Source organism: Entelurus aequoreus, linkage group LG15 (assembly GCF_033978785.1).
Source record: "Entelurus aequoreus isolate RoL-2023_Sb linkage group LG15, RoL_Eaeq_v1.1, whole genome shotgun sequence".
NCBI lineage: Eukaryota > Metazoa > Chordata > Actinopteri > Syngnathiformes > Syngnathidae > Entelurus > Entelurus aequoreus.
Window position 1 is genome coordinate 49,255,464 of NC_084745.1, and position 19,494 is coordinate 49,274,957.

At 37.4% G+C, this 19,494-nt stretch overlaps 1 pseudogene; it reads right to left on the reverse strand.

The window, feature by feature from the left end:
- LOC133630231 (crystallin J1B-like) overlaps window positions 1–3,451 on the reverse strand; it is a 28,897-nt pseudogene extending 25,446 nt beyond the window's left edge.
- Window positions 3,452–19,494: the final 16,043 nt, after the last annotated feature.

A 19,494-nucleotide genomic window follows, 5' to 3' on the forward strand; every position in this document is an offset into this window, starting at 1 on the left:
ATTCTTGGGGATTCAAAAGGGTCTCACTTAAGTGTTAAAAAAAAAAAGTCATACATTTATTTTTAACTTTCAACACTCGGATCAACTTCAGATCTATCTGTGGATTATAAGCTTTTATATTTTTTTAATGTTTTTTTTCCCTTTTTGTAATGACGTTTTTTATGTTTTCATTTTTAATGGCAAACAAAGAAAACATGCAATATTTTACCCCCCAAAATATTCCAAAGTAGAATATTTGATGTGAAGTAATTGGAGTCTTGAATAGGTCAATAACTCACAACATAGATTTTTATTAGGGATGTCCGATAATGGCTTTTTGCCCATATCTGATATTCCGATATTGTCCAACTCTTTAATTGCCGATACCGATATCAACCGATACCGATATCAACCGATATATACAGTCATGGAATTAACACATTATTATGCCTAATTTGGACAACCAGGTATGGTGAAGATAAGGTACTTAAAAAAAAAAAATTAATAAAATAAAATAAGATAAATAAATTAAAAACATTTTCTTGAATAAAAAAGAAAGTAAAACAATATAAAAACAGTTACATAGAAACTAGTAATTAATGAAAATTAGTAAAATTAACTGTTAAAGGTTAGTACTATTAGTGGACCAGCAGCACGCACAATCATGTGTGCTTACGGACTGTATCCCTTGCAGACTGTATTGATATATACTGATATATAATGTAGGAACCAGAATATTAATAACAGAAAGAAACAACCCTTTTGTGTGAATGAGTGTGAATGAGTGTTAAAAAAAAAACTAAAAAAAAAAATTAAAAATACGATACCGATAATAAAAGAACCGATACCGATAATTTCCGATATTACATTTTAACGCATTTATCGGCCGATAATATCGGCAGGCCGATAAAAAAATAAAAATTAGAGATGTCCGATAATATCGGCAGGCCGATATTATCGGACATCTCTAATTTTTATTTATTAATATTTTTTTGAGCGACGCAGTTTTTTTTCTTCCAAATCCCACTAAAATTCCTGGGTTTGAAAAGGGTCTCACTTAAGTGTTACAATATAAGTCATACATTTATTTTTAACTTTCAACACTGATCAACTTCAGATCCATCTGTAGATTATAAATTTTGAAAAACATTTTAATGTATTTTTTTCCCTTTTTGGAGTGGAAAACGTAGTTTTTTTAAATCACAAACAAAACATGCAATATTTTAACCTCGAAATATTCCAAAGTAGAATATTTGATGTGATATAAACTGGAGCCTTAAATAGGTCAATAATTCATAACAACATTGATTTTAATTTATTAATATTCTTTTGAGCGATGACAGTTTTTAGTTGTTTTTTTCAAATACCACTAAAACTCCTGGGGATTGACAAGGGTCTCACTTAAGTGTTTAAAAATAAGTCATACATTTATTTTTAACTTTTCAACAATTATAATTTAAAAAAATTTTTTTTCCCCTTTTTGTAGTGGAAAACATTGTTTTTTGTAATCGCAAACAAACAAAACATGCAATATTTTAACCCCAAAATATTCCAAAGTAGAATATTTGATGTGAAGTAATTGGAGCCTTAAATAGGTCAACGATTCATAACAACATTGATTTTAATTTATTCATATTTTTTTGAGCGAAGACAGTTTTTATATATCTATTTATTTATTTATTTATTTTTGAAATCCCACTAAAATTCCTGGGGTCTCACTTAAGTGTTAAAAATAAGTCATACATTTATTTTTAATTTTCAACACTTGATCAACTTCAGATCCATGTATGGATTATAAGTTTTTATTATTTGTTTTCGTTTTTTTTCTTTTCTTTTTGTAATGGAAAACTTTTTTTTTTTTTTTTTTTTTAAATTGCAAACAAACAAAACATGCAAGATTTTACCCCCAAAATATTCCAAAGTAGAATATTTGATGTGAAGTAATTGGAGCCTTAAATAGGTCAACGATTCATAACAACATTGATTTTAATTTATTCATATTTTTTGATCGACGACAGTTTTTTTTATTTTTTTTATTTTTTATTTTTTTAATCCCACTAAAATTCCTGGGGTCTCACTTGAGTGTTAAAAATAAGTCATACATTTCTTTTTAACTTTCAACACTTGATCAACTTCAGATCTATATGTGGGTGATAAGTTTTTATAAGTTTTTTTTAATGTTTTTTTTCCCCCTTTTTGTAATGGAAAACTTTATTCATATTTTTTTGAGCGATGACAGTTTTGTTCTTTTTCAAATCCCACTAAAACTCCTGGGGATTGACAAGGGTCTCACTTAAGTGTTAAAAATAAGTCATACTTTTCTTTTTAACTTTCAACACTCTGATCAACTTCAGAGCTATATGTGGATTATAAACTTTTATAATTTTTTAAAAGATTTTTTTTCTTTTTAGTAATGGAAAACTTTTTTTTTATTTTTTTTTTTTAATCACAAACAAACAAAACATGCAAGATTTTACCCCCAAAATATTCCAAAGTAGAATATTTGATGTGAAGTAATTGGAGCCTTAAATAGGTCAACGATTCACAACAACATTGATTTTAATTTATTCATATTTTTTTAAACGACAGTTTTTTCATTATTTTTTTATGTTTATTTTTTGAAACCCACTCAAATTCCTGGGGTCTCACTTGAGTGTTAAAAAATAAGTCATACATTTCTTTAACTTTCAACACTTGATCAACTTCAGATCTATATGTGGATTATACATTTTTATAACTTTTTTTAATGTTTTTTTTCCCCTTTTTATATTGGAAAACTTTGTTTTTTTTAATCGCAAACAAACAAAACATGCAATCTTTTACCCCCAAAATATTCCAAATTAGAATATTTGATGTGAAGTAACTGGAGTCTTGAATAGGTCAATAATTCATAACAACATTGATTTTAATTCAATATTTTTCAAACAAAGCAGAGACAGCTTTAAATGAAAAAAGTTATAAGAGTCAAAATTGCGACTATTTACTGTTTAATTCCACTTTTTTTGTTGGTATTTTTACAATGTTGCCCAAACGGCCCCCGGGCCACACTTTGGACACCACTGCTCTAGACTCTCATTAAATTGTTAATTTCCTGTTAACAAACACTTATTTTCTTCTGTGGTTCCATCGACACCTAAAGTTTAAGCTAGCTTATCTTAGCCATCAACATGCCTGCTCCTGGCTTTTTCTCTCGTTGTGTAACATGTTTAGCGCTGTTCTCCAGTGATAATGATACCTAGAATGCAGTTGATTTGCCGTATCGGAGGTGACACGTGTTAGTTTACCAGAGACACATTGCTGCTAGCCGCTTGTCAGCCGGGGAGACTTAGCATTAAAAGTAACACCACACATTGGAGTTTGACAAACAACATGGTGTGAAGAAGCCATTTAAAAGAAAGGATGTGTGCATGCTCTTACCTTGGAGCCTCTTTGTGACATGTTGCAAAAACATCTCCCCCTCAAACTGGGGGTGGGGGGGGGCGTGTGCCACTCGGCTGCTGATAAGGACGTCAGGAGGTCCAACACGGCGTGTCTCTTCACACTATTCAAAAATGCCATTTTTAAAGCGTTTAGATGGCAGCTGTGCCCTTTCACTCAACTCCACCGCATCCGTCACTCTCTCCGTGCACTTTCCGCTCCGTTGCCTCCACCCTGATGCTTTCCCAGCTGATGCCCATCAGCGCTTCGACTGGGACGAGACCCCCGCCAGGCCCGGCCAGGCCACGTTTGTCCCAGATCTCTCTCGGGGGGATCGCAGGCTATTCATTTCCAAGCGAGCGATATAGACTCGTCCAATCAATTCCAGTTAACGACCATGAGGAAAAAAAAATCACTGAGGGCTCGGTTTTTCTACTAATTGTAGTTAGCGGTGTTTGTATAAACTGTTCACTTAGTCCAGGGAGAGTCATATTGGACCAAAAACACAAAAAACTAATCTGTCTGGAGCCGCAAAAAATTAAAAGTCTTATATAAGTGTTATAATGAAGGCAACACATGATGTAAGTGTCTATATTAGCTATATTAGCCTACTATCAAAATGACTTTAAAAGTATTGTATAAGTGTTATAATGAAGGAAACACATGATGTAAGTGTCTATATTAGCCTACTATCAAAATGGCGTTAAAAGTCTTATATAAGTGTTATAATGAAGACAACACATGATGCAAGTGTCTATATTAGCCTACTATCAAAATGACTTTAAAAGTCTTATATAAGTGTTAAAATGAAGGCAACACATGATGTAAGTGTCTATATTAGCTATATTAGCCTACTATCAAAATGGCTTTAAAAGTCTTATATAAGTGTTATAATGAAGGCAACACATGATGCAAGTGTCTATATTAGCCTACTATCAAAATGACTTTAAAAGTCTTATATAAGTGTTATAATGAAGGCAACACATGACGTAAGTGTCTATATTAGCTATATTAGCCTACTATCAAAATGACTTTAAAAGTCTTATATAAGTGTTACAATGAAGGCAACACATGATGTAAGTGTCTACACTAGCTATATTAGCCTACTATCAAAATGACTTGAAAAGTCTTATATAAGTGTTATAATGAAGGCAACACATGATGCAAGAGTCTACATTAGCCTACTATCAAAATGACTTGAAAAGACATATACACGTGTTATAATCAAGACAACACATGATGTAAGTGTCTATATTAGCTATATTAGCCTACTATCAAAATGACTTTAAAAGTCTTATATAAGTGTTACAATGAAGGCAACACATGATGTAAGTGTCTACATTAGCTATATTAGCCTACTATCAAAATGACTTGAAAAGTCTTATATAAGTGTTATAATGAAGGCAACACATGATGCAAGAGTCTACATTAGCCTACTATCAAAATGACTTGAAAAGACATATACACGTGTTATAATCAAGACAACACATGATGTAAGTGTCTATATTAGCTATATTAGCCTACTATCAAAATGACTTGAAAAGTCTTATATAAGTGTTATAATGAAGGCAACACATGATGCAAGAGTCTACATTAGCCTACTATCAAAATGACTTGAAAAGACATATACACGTGTTATAATCAAGACAACACATGATGTAAGTGTCTATATTAGCTATATTAGCCTACTATCAAAATGACTTGAAAAGTCTTATATAAGTGTTATAATGAAGGCAACACATGATGCAAGAGTCTACATTAGCCTACTATCAAAATGACTTGAAAAGACATATACACGTGTTATAATCAAGACAACACATGATGTAAGTGTCTATATTAGCTATATTAGCCTACTATCAAAATTACTTTAAAAGTCTTATATAATTGTTATAATAAAGGCAACAGATGATGTAAGTGTCTACATTAGCTATATTAGCCTACTATCAAAATGACTTTAAAAGTCTTATATAAGTGTTATAATGAAGGAAACACATGATGTAAGTGTCTATATTAGCCTACTATCAAAATGACTTTAAAAGTCTTATATAAGTGTTATAATGAAGGCAACACATGATGTAAGTGTCTATATTAGTTATATTAGCCTACTATCAAAATGACTTTAAAAGTCTTATATAAGTGTTATAATGAAGACAACACATGATGTAAGTGTCTATATTAGTTATATTAGCCTACTATCAAAATGACTTTAAAAGTCTTATATAAGTGTTATAATGAAGACAACACATGATGTAAGTGTCTATATTAGCTATATTAGCCTACTATCAAAATGGCTTTAAAAGTCTTATATAAGTGTTATAATGAAGGCAACACATGATGCAAGTGTCTATATTAGCCTACTATCAAAATGAATTTAAAATTCTTATATAAGTGTTATAATGAAGGCAACACATGACGTAAGTGTCTATATTAGCTATATTAGCCTACTATCAAAATGACTTTAAAAGTCTTATATAAGTGTTATAATGAAGGCAACACATGATGTAAGTGTCTATATTAGCTATATTAGCCTACTATTAAAATAACTGTCTCAGGCTGACACAAATCTTCGTTGACAGAAATGTTGAAATGTAATATTTATTCTACACATTTTTACAACATTAGAAAACATTAGTAAATCAGAGGCTACTCAGAGGGTGAGATAACTCCTGGAAATGACTGGCTTTTAATGGCCAAAGGTATAGATGTGTGTGTCCAAGTTAAGGCAGGCGGTCTTCTTTTAATAGAGTTATTACATTCTTTGCAAACTGGGTAACGTTTGCTGTGGTCTGGAACAACATGGCAGACAAACAACTATGAGAAATGCAGCCAATATCACATGCAGATAATGTGTCATGAGACATGCAAATATCAATTAAATACACAGAGGAAATTAAATGAGCTCAAATATACTTACAAATGAGGCATAATATTGAGGCATATTTTTCCATTTTCATACTGTTGAAATGTAATGTTCATGCTAATTATGTATATATTATCACGCAACTCTTATGCTTAAGGGCCGTTGCTATAGTTATTATCAATTGTGCTGAAGTTGTACTTTTTCTATCTGTGAAAAAGCCAGTCGTCTCGTATCAGTGTTTGTTTCCAGAATCGGCCAAGGGCGAACATCGAGTACCGTGACGCAGACAAAGCAGAGACAGGGCGATATCACGAGTGTCAGCACATTTGCATTTCATTGTGTCTAACGGGAGCTGCTGAGATTACCCCCTTCCTTCAGTGGCAGCTTCGGTGACGTAACCGCGGACCTCCCAAATAAATAGAGGAGCACGTGGGCTGGACTTTAGAGCGTAGTTTGGATCTGTAACCATAGTACAGCCCCCCAAAAAAACGTCTCTCCTCATTTGAGCCAAATTGAACTCTGTCTCTGCATGATTCCTTGCTTCTTGTCTGTTTAATAGACTTTTAAAAAGCTCCAGGGGGCCACTAGGGCGGCGCTAAATATGCGGCTCTAGTGCCATAGGTTGCCGACCCCCGCCTCAGTCAGAAGATGCAGTAATTCAGGTAAATGGTGGACAATGTCGGGTGAGGAGACTGATTGGGCCTTGGGGGTGGAAATAGATTCTCTTCTCTCTTCAGACCAAGAGACAAAGAGCAGGTTGACCATCGATCAATGACTAGCAGGAGATGCATGGGGGATGCTGACATTTTGCAATGAGCATCTGGCTAGACCAGGGGAAGGATGTTGATATTTGTCACTTTCAATATTGACACAGTGTACTTTAAAAGGAAAAAAAATAAAAAAAAACAGCCTCGGATCCTGAGCTAATATTGATATGTGTCAAGACTTGGTCTGTGGCGTGTTTTGTTCTCCCGTGGTGCAAAGGAATTGGACCAAACGTGGCGTGCAGGTGAGGACATGTTTAATATATTAACTCAAAAAAGGCTCAAAAGGGGATAAACAAAAAAACTTGACTATGAAAACAAAAGGCGCGCACAATGGCGGAAGTACAAAACTAGACTATGAAAACAAAACACTAGCACAAAGGCAAAAAACTATGAACAATAACAAAACTTACTTGACATGACAAGAGGGGCGAAAGGAAGAGCAGCATGGATCATGAGGGTGAACAGAGTGATGTCGCCAGGCCGACTGCCTGGCAACAATGGCCTTAAAGGCCTACTGAAAGCCACTACTACCGACCACGCAGTCTGATAGTTTATATATCAATGATGAAATCTTAACATTATAACACATGCCAATACGGCCGGGTTAACTTATAAAGTGACATTTTAAATTTGCCGCTAAACTTCCGGTTCGAAACGCCTCTGAGGATGACGTATGCGCGTGACGTAGACCGGGGAACACGGGTATGCCTTCCACATTGAAGCCAATACGAAAAAGCTCTGTTTTCATTTCATAATTCCACAGTATTCTGGACATCTGTGTTCGTGAATCTGTTGCAATCATGTTCATTGCATTATGGAGAAGGAAGCTGAGCAAGCAAAGAAGAAAGTTGTCGGTGCGAAATGGACGTATTTTTCGAACGTAGTCAGCAACAACAGTACACAGCCGGCGCTTCTTTGTTTACATTCCCGGAAGATGCAGTCAAGATGGAAGAACTCGGATAACAGAGACTCTAACCAGGAGGACTTTTGACTTCGATACACAGACGCCTGTAGAGAACTGGGACAACACAGACTCTTACCAGGATTACTTTGATTTGGATGACAAAGACGCAGACGTGCTACTGTGAGTATGCAGCTTTGGCTTCTAAACATTTGATCGCTTGACCGTATGTGCGCAACTTTTTTTTGCGTATATACGTAACTTTTTAAAAATATATAAGCTTTATGAACCTTGGGTTAGGTGAACGGTCTTTTGGGCTGAGTGATTGTGTGTGTTGATCAGGTGTTTGAATTGTATTGGCGTGTTCTATGGAGCTAGGAGCTAGCAGAGGAGCTAGGAGCTAGCGTAACAAACACGCAGGTGTTTTTATGCAGGATTAATTTGTGGCATATTAAATATAAGCCTGGTTGTGTTGTGGCTAATAGAGTATATATATGTCTTGTGTTTATTTACTGTTGTAGTCATTCCCAGCTGAATATCAGGTCACCCCCGGCTCTCACAGCATCTTCCCTATCTGAATAGCTTCAACTCCCCACTAGTCCTTCACTTGCACTTTACTCATCCACAAATCTTTCATCCTCGCTCAAATTAATGGGGAAATTGTCGCTTTCTCGGTCCGAATCTCTCTCACTTCATGCGGCCATCATTGTAAACAATAGGGAACTTTGCGTATATGTTCAACTGACTACGTCACGCTACTTCCGGTAGGTGCAAGCCTTTTTTTTATCAGATACCAAAAGTTGCAATCTTTATCGTCGTTGTTCTCTACTAAATCCTTTCAGCAAAAATATGGCAATATCGCGAAATGATCAAGTATGACACATAGAATAGATCTGCTATCCCCGTTTAAATAAAAAAAATTCATTTCAGTAGGCCTTTAAATACTGGTGACATGATTAGTGAAAACGTGAGACAGGTGCGTGACATGAGGATGTGAAACAGGTGCGTGACAAGACAGGTGAAAACTAATGGGTGACCATGGAAACCAAACCAAACAAGGAAGTGCAACCAGGAACTAAAAAAAGAGCCCAAAACCCAGGCAAAACTAAAACATGATTAACACAGACATGACAATATGAGGGGGGAAAAAATCAATATCAATCAATCAGTATCGACTTGCATGTAAACTTTCCGATACAAGGCTCCAATATTATTTTGTATTAGGTCGCGTTGCGCTGGCGGACGGAGGAGGGGGGCGGGGGTCTTGTTGTGTGTGGACACATATATGGTTAGCTGGGATTTACCCTGGATAACCTTAGTGTAAACAGAGCCTTAAAGGCCTACTGAAAGCCACTACTAGCGACCACGCAGTCTGATAGTTTATATATCAATGATGAAATCTTAACATTGAAACACATGCCAATACGGCCGGGTTAACTTATAAAGTGACATTTTAAAATTCCCGCCACACTTCCGGTTGAAAAACTCCTTTGGATATGATTTATGCGCGTGACGTCACAAAATCCACGGAAGTGGTTGGACCCCATCGGACCCGATAGAAAAGCCTCTTGTTTTGTTCGACAAAATTCCACAGTATTCTGGACATCTGTGTTGGTGAATCTTTTGCAATTTGTTTAATGAACAATGGAGGCTGCAAAGAAGAACGTTGTAGGTGGGATCGATCGGTGTATTAGCGGCTAAGTACAATACTTACAGCAACACAACAAGGACTACTTACTACGCCTAGCCGATGCTAGCCGCCAAACCCACGGATGAAGTCCTTCGTCACGCCGTCGATCGCTGGAACGCAGGTGAGCACGGGTGTTGATGAGCAGATGAGGGCTGGCGTAGGTGGAGAGCTAATGTTTTTAGCATAGCTCTGTCGAGGTCCCGTAGCTAAGTTAGCTTCAATGGCGTCGTTAGCAACAGCATTGCTAGGCTTCATCAGGCGGCACAGCATTAACCGTGTAGTTACATGTCCAGAGTTTGGTAGTATTGTTGATCTTCTGTCTATCCTTCCAGTCAGGGGCTTATTTCTTCTGTTTCTATCTGCATTTAAGCACAATGCTATCACGTTAGCTCCGTAGCTAAAGTGCTTCGCCGATGTATTGTCGTGGAGATAAAAGTCACTGTGAATGTCCATTTCGCGTTCTCGACTCTCATTTTCAAGAGGATATAGTATCCGAGGTGGTTTAAAATACAAATCCGTGATCCACAATAGAAAAAGGAGAAAGTGTGGAATCCAATGAGCCCTTGTACCTAAGTTATGGTCAGAGAGAAAAAGATACGTCCTGCACTGCACTCTAGTCCTTCACTCTCACGTTACTTATCCACAAATCTTTCATCCTCGCTCAAATTAATGGGGTAATCGTCGCTTTCTCGGTCCGAATCGCTCTCGCTTGGAAGACATGGCCGACATTGATCCAAAACCAAGTGCGTCTTGTTCTGATCCATCTTCTAGTCTGGTACAGATAGTTGGAACAGGTGCCGGTCACCCTGGTACCAATGGCATCCGGTGGAAGACATGCCCGACATGGAACCAAAACCAAGTGCGTCTTGTTCTGATCCATCTTCTAGTCTGGTACAGATAGTCGGAACAGGTGCCGGTCACCCTGGTACCAATGGCATCCGGTGGAAGACATGCCCAACATTGAACCAAAACCAAGTGCATCTTGTTCTGATCCATCTTCTAGTCTGGTACAGATAGTTGGAACAGGTGCCGGTCACCCTGGTACCAATGGCATCCGGTGGAAGACATGCCCGACATGGAACTAAAACCAAGTGCGTCTTGTTCTGATCCATCTTCCAGTCTGGTACAGATAGTCGGAACAGGTGCCGGTCACCCTGGTACCAATGGCATCCGGTGGAAGATAAGCCCGACATTGAACCAAAACCAAGTGTGTCTTGTTCCGATCCACACTTGGTAGCAGTTGGATTGTTAGAAAAGCCTTCGTGCAAACACGATGACTCGGGGATGCAAGAAAATGGAGCAAGGATGGGTATTATAGTGCATGAATGCATAATCTGGAGGCTAATTTAGCACATGCATTGTTTCCACAAGCCTGTGCGCTCAACTGCTGTTTAGAAATGCGTTTCTGGAGATTCATCGTCACATTTTACCCGGTACTCTTATTCAGATGGTTTGGTTTTTGTAAAGTACAAATACCGTAGTTTATTTGTGTTTACTGCAATAGTGCAAGCCCTTAACAAAACATCCAAACATCTCCATTAAAGGCCTACTGAAAGCCACTACTACCGACCACGCAGTCTGATAGTTTATATATCAATGATGAAATCTTAACATTGCAACACATGCCAATACGGCCGGGTTAACTTATAAAGTGCAATTTTAAATTTCCCGCGAAATATCCGGCTGAAAACATCTTGGTATGATGACGTTTGCGCGTGACGTCGATGGTTGAAACGGGAAGTATTCAGACACATTGTATCCAATACAAAAAGCTCTGTTTTCATCGCATAATTCCACAGTATTCTGGACATCTGTGTTGGTGAATCTTTTGCAATTTGTTGAATGAACAATGGAGACTGCAAAGAAGAAAGCTGTAGGTGGGATCGGTGTATTAGCAGCTGGCTGCAGCAACACAACCAGGAGGACTTTGACTTGGATAGCAGACGCGCTATCCGACGCTAGCCGCCGACCGCATCGATGATCGGGTAAAGTCCTTCGTCGCACCGTCGATCGCTGGAACGCAGGTGAGCACGGGTGTTGATGAGCAGATGAGGGCTGGCGTAGGTGGAGCGCTAATGTTTTTAGCATAACTCTGACGAGGTCCCGTAGCTAAGTTAGCTTGAATGGCGTCGTTAGCAGCAGCATTGCTAGGCTTCGACAGGCGGCACAGCATTAACCGTGTGGTTACAGGTCCAGTGTTTGGTTCGGTGTCTCCTGATAGTAGTATTGTTGATCTGCTGTCTATCCTTCCAGTCAGGGGCTTATTTCTTTTGTTTCTATTTGCATTTAAGCATGATGCTATCACGTTAGCTCCGTAGCTAAAGTGCTTTGCCGATGTATTGTCGTGGACATAAAAGTCACTGTGAATGTCCATTTCGCGTTCTCGACTCTCATTTTCAAGAGGATATAGTATCCGAGGTGGTTTAAAATACAAATCCGTGATCCACAAAAGAAAAAGGAGAAAGTGTGGAATCCAATGAGCCCTTTTACCTAAGTTACGGTCAGAGCGAAAAAAGATACGTCCTGCACTGCACTCTAGTCCTTCACTCTCACGTTCCTCATCCACGAATCTTTCATCCTCGCTCAAATTAATGGGGTAATCGTCGCTTTCTCGTTCCAAATCGCTCTCGCTGCTGGTGTAAACAATGGGGAAATGTGAGGAGCCCTTCAACCTGCGACGTCACGCTACTTCCGGTACAGGCAAGGCATTTTTTTATCAGAGACCAAAAGTTGCAAACTTTATCGTCGATGTTCTCTACTAAATCCTTTCAGCAAATATATGGCAATATCGCGAAATGATCAAGTATGACACATGGAATGGATCTGCTATCCCCGTTTAAATAAAAAAAAATCATTTCAGTAGGCCTTTAAGGTGTTATACACATGATGTAAGTATATATGTGTGGGGGGAGATGTAGCCAGCGCTGCTTGCAGGAGTAAAAGTCACCGCCGCTGTCCATGGTGCTGAGGGCGAGCACCATCGGGCAGGGGCGGTGCATGTGCTGACGGCGAGACACAGCTGGCAGGTGATTAGATTTCACTGAGGGCGTTTCAGTGTTATAACTTCACCTTTATCATTACTTTTTAGGCCAAAATGCGTCCGTTCTCCCTTTTCTGTCTACACGCTGTGTCTGCTTGTAAGTACTCCGTGATTGTGCGCTGCCGAACATGCTCCTCTGCTCGTAAAACCAACGCGCCGTCATATATATACTTTTCAAACAGAGTACAGTACTGTTTTTGATTCATTAGTACAGCGATACTATACCAGTATCGGTATACCGTACAACCCTAGTCTGTAGTATAGATTCCCGATTGGGAACCTCTGAAAAAACCCTGATTGCCACAATAATTTAGGTCTTTATACTATTTGCTGAACAACATTCATAGTAAGTTTCATAAAGAATACAAGGATGTGGTCATCTTTTGCTGAGGATGTCGTTGTGCAGCCCTTTGAGACACTCGTGATTTAGGGCTATATAAGTAAACATTGATTGATTGATTGACTTGATCAGTTTTAAGTAGATTAATTTACCTTACAGTACACTCAAGAGCTCAACTGGTGAAAAAGTTCACCTTAAAGAATGGGTTGGAACTTAAAAGTGGTAGTGCCCTTGAATGCTTCATCAGCCGTCATTAACATGGACTGGAAAAGCTTCCTCCCAAGCCACGTGACTGTATTCGTTTTGTCATCATGCTAATGAGCTTGGTCGTGGACAAATTGTGAATGACCTTTCTGTCACGGCGCGGTACCCAACACAGCCGCTGCTGTGTGCGCTCACAGCCGGCACAATGGCGTCGTCAGATTGTTAATTGACACTGGTAAGGGGCGCATTAGACGCAGTAAATGGGTTTCGTTGTAAAAAAGACACAATGCGTATGGGGGGGCCGTGGCGAATTGTGAGATGGTGGATTGAATCAGGAAGGAGGGAATTATAAAGCCGCCATTCTGAGTCAGTGCCTAACTAAAAAGACATGCATACACTAAATCATAGTAGATACTGTATAGCAGGGGTCACCAACCTTTTTGAAACCAAGAGCTACTTCTTGGGTAGTGATTAATGCGAAGGGCTACCAGTTTGATACACACTTAAATAAATTGCCAGAAATAGCCAATTTGCTCAATTTACCTTTAACTCTATGTTATTATTAATAATTAATGATATTTACTCTTAATTGAACGGTTTAAAAGAGGAGAAAACACGAAAAAAATGACAATTACATTTTGAAACACAGTTTATCTTCAATTTCGACTCTTTAAAATTCAAAATTCAACCGAAAAAAAGAAGAGAAAAACTAGCTAATTCGAATATTTTTGAAAAAATTAAAAAAGTAATTTATGGAACATCATTAGTAATTTTTCCTGATTAAGATTAATTTTAGAATTTTGATGACATGTTTTAAATAGGTTAAAATCCAATCTGCACTTTGTTAGAATATATAACAAATTGGACCAAGCTATATTTCTAACAAAGACAAATCATAATTTTTTCTAGATTTTCCAGAACAAAAATTTTAAAAGAAATTCAAAAGACTTTGAAATAAGATTTAAATTTGATTCTACAGATTTTCTAGCTTTGCCAGAATTTTTTTTTTGAATTTTAATCATAATAAGTTTGAAGAAATATTTCACAAATATTCTTCGTCAAAAAAACAGAAGCTAAAATGAAAAATTTAATTAAAATGTATTTATTATTCTTTACAATAAAAAAGATAAATTTACTTGAACATTGATTTAAATTGTCAGGAAAGAAGAGGAAGGAATTTAAAGAGGATATAGTATCCGAGGTGGTTTAAAATACAAATCCGTGATCCACAATAGAAAAAGGAGAAAGTGTGGAATCCAAAGAGCCAGCTTGTACCTAAGTTACGGTCAGAGCGAAAAAAGATACGTCCTGCACTGCACTCTAGTCCTTCACTCTTACGTTCCTCATCCACAAATCTTTCATCCTCGCTCAAATTAATGGGGTAATCGTCGCTTTCTCGGTCTGAATCGCTCTCGCTTGGAAGACATGCCCGACATGGAACCAAAACCAAGTGCGTCTTGTTCTGATCCATCTTCTAGTCTGGTACAGGTAGTTGGAACAGGTGCCGGTCACCCTGATACCAATGGCATCCGGTGGAAGACATGCCCGACATTGATCCAAAACCAAGTGCGTCTTGTTCTGATCCATCTTCCAGTCTGGTACAGATAGTCGGAACAGGTGCCGGTCACCCTGGTACCAATGGCATCCGATGGAAGACATGCCCGACATTGAACCAAAACCAAGTGCGTCTTGTTCTGATCCATCTTCCAGTCTGGTACAGATAGTCGGAACAGGTGCCGGTCACCCTGGTACCAATGGCATCCGATGGAAGACATGCCCGACATTGAACCAAAACCAAGTGTGTCTTGTTCTAATCCACACTTGGGAGCAGTTGGATTGTTAGAAAAGCCTTCGTGCAAACACGATGACTCGGGGATGCAAGAAAATGGAGCAAGGATGGGTATTATAGTGCATGAATGCATAATCTGGAGGCTAATTTAGCACGTGCATTGTTTGACAGAATTTTTTTTTTGAATTTTAATCATAATAAGTTTGAAGAAATATTTCACAAATATTCTTCGTTAAAAAAACAGAAGCTAAAATGAAAAATTAAATTAAAATGTATTTATTATTCTTTACAATAAAAAAGATAAATTTACTTGAACATTGATTTAAATTGTCAGGAAAGAAGAGGAAGGAATTTAAAAGGTAAAAAGGTATATGTGTTTAAAAACCCTAAAATCATTTTTAAGGTTGTATTTTTTCTCTAAAATTGTCTTTCTGAAAGTTATAGGAAGCAAAGTAAAAAAAATTAATGAATTTATTTAAACAAGTGAAGACCAAGTCTTTAAAATATTTTCTTGGATTTTCAAATTCTATTTGAGTTTTGTCTCTCTTAGAGTTAAAAATGTCGAGCAAAGCGAGACCAGCTTGCTAGTAAATAAATACAATTTAAAAAATAGAGGCATCTCACTGGTAAGTGCTGCTATTTGAGCTATTTTTAGAACAGGCCAGCGGGCTACTCATCTGGTCCTTACGGGCTACCTGGTGCCCGCGGGCACCGCGTTGGTGACCCCTGCTGTATAGGGCAGGGATGCTACACTGAAAGGTTTCGGGGGCCACATTTCCAGAAAGCACACTCCCTTTTAGTCCTATTTGATGTATTCCGAAGAACGTGTCACCTTCCAGGTCGTGTCTACCAAGATGCGGCAGGAAAGGGAGGCGAGCGAGTCTTTTATTCCATTCGACCACAAACAAAACCATGTGCAGCTCGCAGGTGCCCAGAAAAAGCGTGTTGAACAAACGTAAACTGGCCGAGTCGGCAGAAGGACGTATCTGTGAGGATAGGCAGGGGGACGATAGCGTTTGAAGCTCTCTGATTAGCGATCAAATGCAGGTGAGTCCCCTGATCACTAATCAGAGGCAGATGAGATGAATTAGCACCCCATATATACATACATACATACATACATACATACATACATGCATGCATGCATACATACATACATACATAAATGCATGCATGCATACATACATACATAAATGCATGCATGCATACATACATACATACATACATACATACATACATACATACATACATACATACATACATACATACATACATACATACATACATACATACATACCAGTGGCGTGCGGTGAGGTTCATGTCAGGTGAGGCACTGACTTCATCACAGTCAGATTTACAAACATATGAACCCTAAAGAGTATCTTATTCACCATGTGATTGGCAGCAGTTAACGGGTTATGTTTAAAAGCTCATACCAGCATTCTTCCCTGCTTGGCACTCAGCATCAAGGGTTGGAATTGGGGGTTAAATCACCAAAAATGATTCAAGGGCGCGGCACCGCTGCTGCCCACTGCTCCCCTCACCTCCCAGGGGGTGAACAAGGGGATGGGTCGAATGCAGAGGACAAATTTCACCACACCTAGTGTGTGTGTGACAATCATTGGTACTTTAACTTAACTTTAACTTTACACATACAAACTGTAGCACACAAAAAAGCACATTTAATAAAAAAAACGTTATTATGGTCTTACCTTTACTTAGAAGTGCGGGAGCAGTGGTGTTCGTGTTGGAAGAGTTGTGAATGAATGAAATATTAAATCCGTGCTGCAGTCTGCATGTGTACCTAATGTTGTGTCCCTGCGGTCGTTCGCGGCTCCTCCAGCGCGAGCATTGTTGTTTTTGCACTTTTTGGCTTCTTGTTAAGTGACTTTTTTTGGGTGGATTCGGTCTTGCACGTGGAGGGTTTGGGTGTGGGCTTTGGTTGGTGTGGCGCTCCCGTCGGGCGGTGCATTCTGCGGCGGAAGTGCTTGGCACCAGGAGGCGGGGTTATGAGACGAGCCTCCAGTTTTATGATCGCTCAGCACAAGAAATACGTTACACACATACAGTTGTTGACAAAATACACTGTACATTATATACCTCAGCTAACTAAACTATGGAAATGTATAATATAATTCATATAGCAATACGCTCTCACTGCACAGCAGCTCAGCAGTTAGCCGAGTCGCAATCCATGTTGAGGCACAAATCAGTGACGTGCCTCAACTGGCTGCTGATCACCGCACCGTCTCTTCTCAGTATTTGAACGGCAAATGTGAAAATAAAAATAAAAATGATCTAAAACTGGTGAAGTTAAATGGAAAATAACTTTAGTATAATCACAGGATACATATAACAATTTAAATTATTTTTTTTTCTTTTTACTTTTTTTTTTCTTTCCATGATGGCAGGTGAGGCCGTGCCTCCTCTGCCTCTAGTGACTGCACGCCACTGAAGTAAAGGTAAGACCATAATAAAGTTTTTTTTATTAAATGTGCTTTTTTGTGTGCTACAGTTTGTAAGTGTAAAGTTAAAGTTAAGTTAAAGTACCAATGATTGTCACACACATACTAGGTGTGGTGAAATTTGTCCTCTGCATTTGACCCATCCCCTTGTTCACCCCCTGGGAGGTGAGGGGAGCAGTGGGCAGCAGCGGTGCCGCGCCCTTGCATCATTTTTGGTGATTTAACCCCCAATTCCAACCCTTGATGCTGAGTGCCAAGCAGGGAAGAATGCTGGTATGAGCTTTTAAACATAACCCGTTAACTGCTGCCAATCACATGGTGAATAAGATACTCTTTAGGGTTCATATGTTTGTAAATCTGACTGTGATGAAGTCAGTGCCTCACCTGACATGAACCTCACGTCACTGATATACACACATATGTATCTATCTATCTATCTATCTATCTATCTATCTATCTATATCTATATATCTATATATATATATATATATATATATATATATATATATATATATATATATATATATATATATATATATATGTATGTGTGGGGAAAAAAATCACAAGACTATTTCATCTCTACAGGCCTGTTTCATGAGGGGTTTCCTCAATCATCAGGAGATTTGAGGATTGAGGAAACCCCTCATGAAACAGGCCTGTAGAGATGAAATAGTCTTGTGATTTTTTCCCCCACACATACATATTACGCTCTACCACGGTATCGAGCACTATTTTTTTTGGATAATCTAATTAAGACATATATATATATATATATATATATATATATATATATATATATATATATATATATATAGATATATATACACATATACACACATGTATATATATATATATATATATATATATATATATATATATATATATATATATATATATATATATATATATATATATATACCCACACACATATATACACACACATGTGTACATATATACACACACATATGTATATATACATATATACACACACATGTATATACTTACATAAATACACAGATATATACATACATATATACATATATACACGTATATACACATACCTGTATATACATATAGACAGACATATGCATACATATATACATATACATATACATATATATACATATACATATACATATATATACATATATATATATATTAATACATACACATACACACACACATACACACACATATATACGTATATTCACATAACATATACACACATTTATACACAAATATTCACATAACATATACACACATATGTATACATATATACATACTGTATATACATATATACATACATATACATACTGTATATACATATATACACATACATACTGTATATACATATATACACATATATACATAATATATAGCCTATACATATGTGTACATATATCAATATAATGGATATGTAATTACTAGTTATTTTAATTGGATATTAAGAATTTGTTAAAGTTCGACTTGTACCTTGTTTACTTCCGTGACGACCTCCTTAAATATTAGTCATCAGTCAGAAATATCAAGCAGCTAAAATGCGCCAAACACGGAAAAGTGTGGAGAGAGTTTTGCATTTCCCCCCATCATGCTTTGTAATGGATTTTAAATGGACATTTTTTTTATGGTGCATGGACGTTTTTATATGTCTGTTGACATTTTGTGTTGGTTGCATTTTTTTTTTTTTTTGCACCATAACTAGCGAAGGTTGTTTACATTGGGTCATATAAGTAAATGTTACTCATCACTTTACACAGACTGAAATTAAAGTAAATTTACCTGAAAGATCACGTCTATGTGTTTTTAAGAATCTGCGGAAAAACTTTTTTTTTTTTTACTGAACTCCCGGGCCGCCAGTTGATTAACCCTAATATAGAGCGACAACAGCAAGGTAAAGTGTGGACTATATATAGTTCAAACCCGGGGCTTTCAAAGCCTGGCACAGTCAGAGAAATAATACGATTAAGGCCTCCCACTACTCCTTGCAAAACTGATTTTTTGGAGCATAAACACTGTTCCCTCTGCCAGTATTGGCGCTAAAA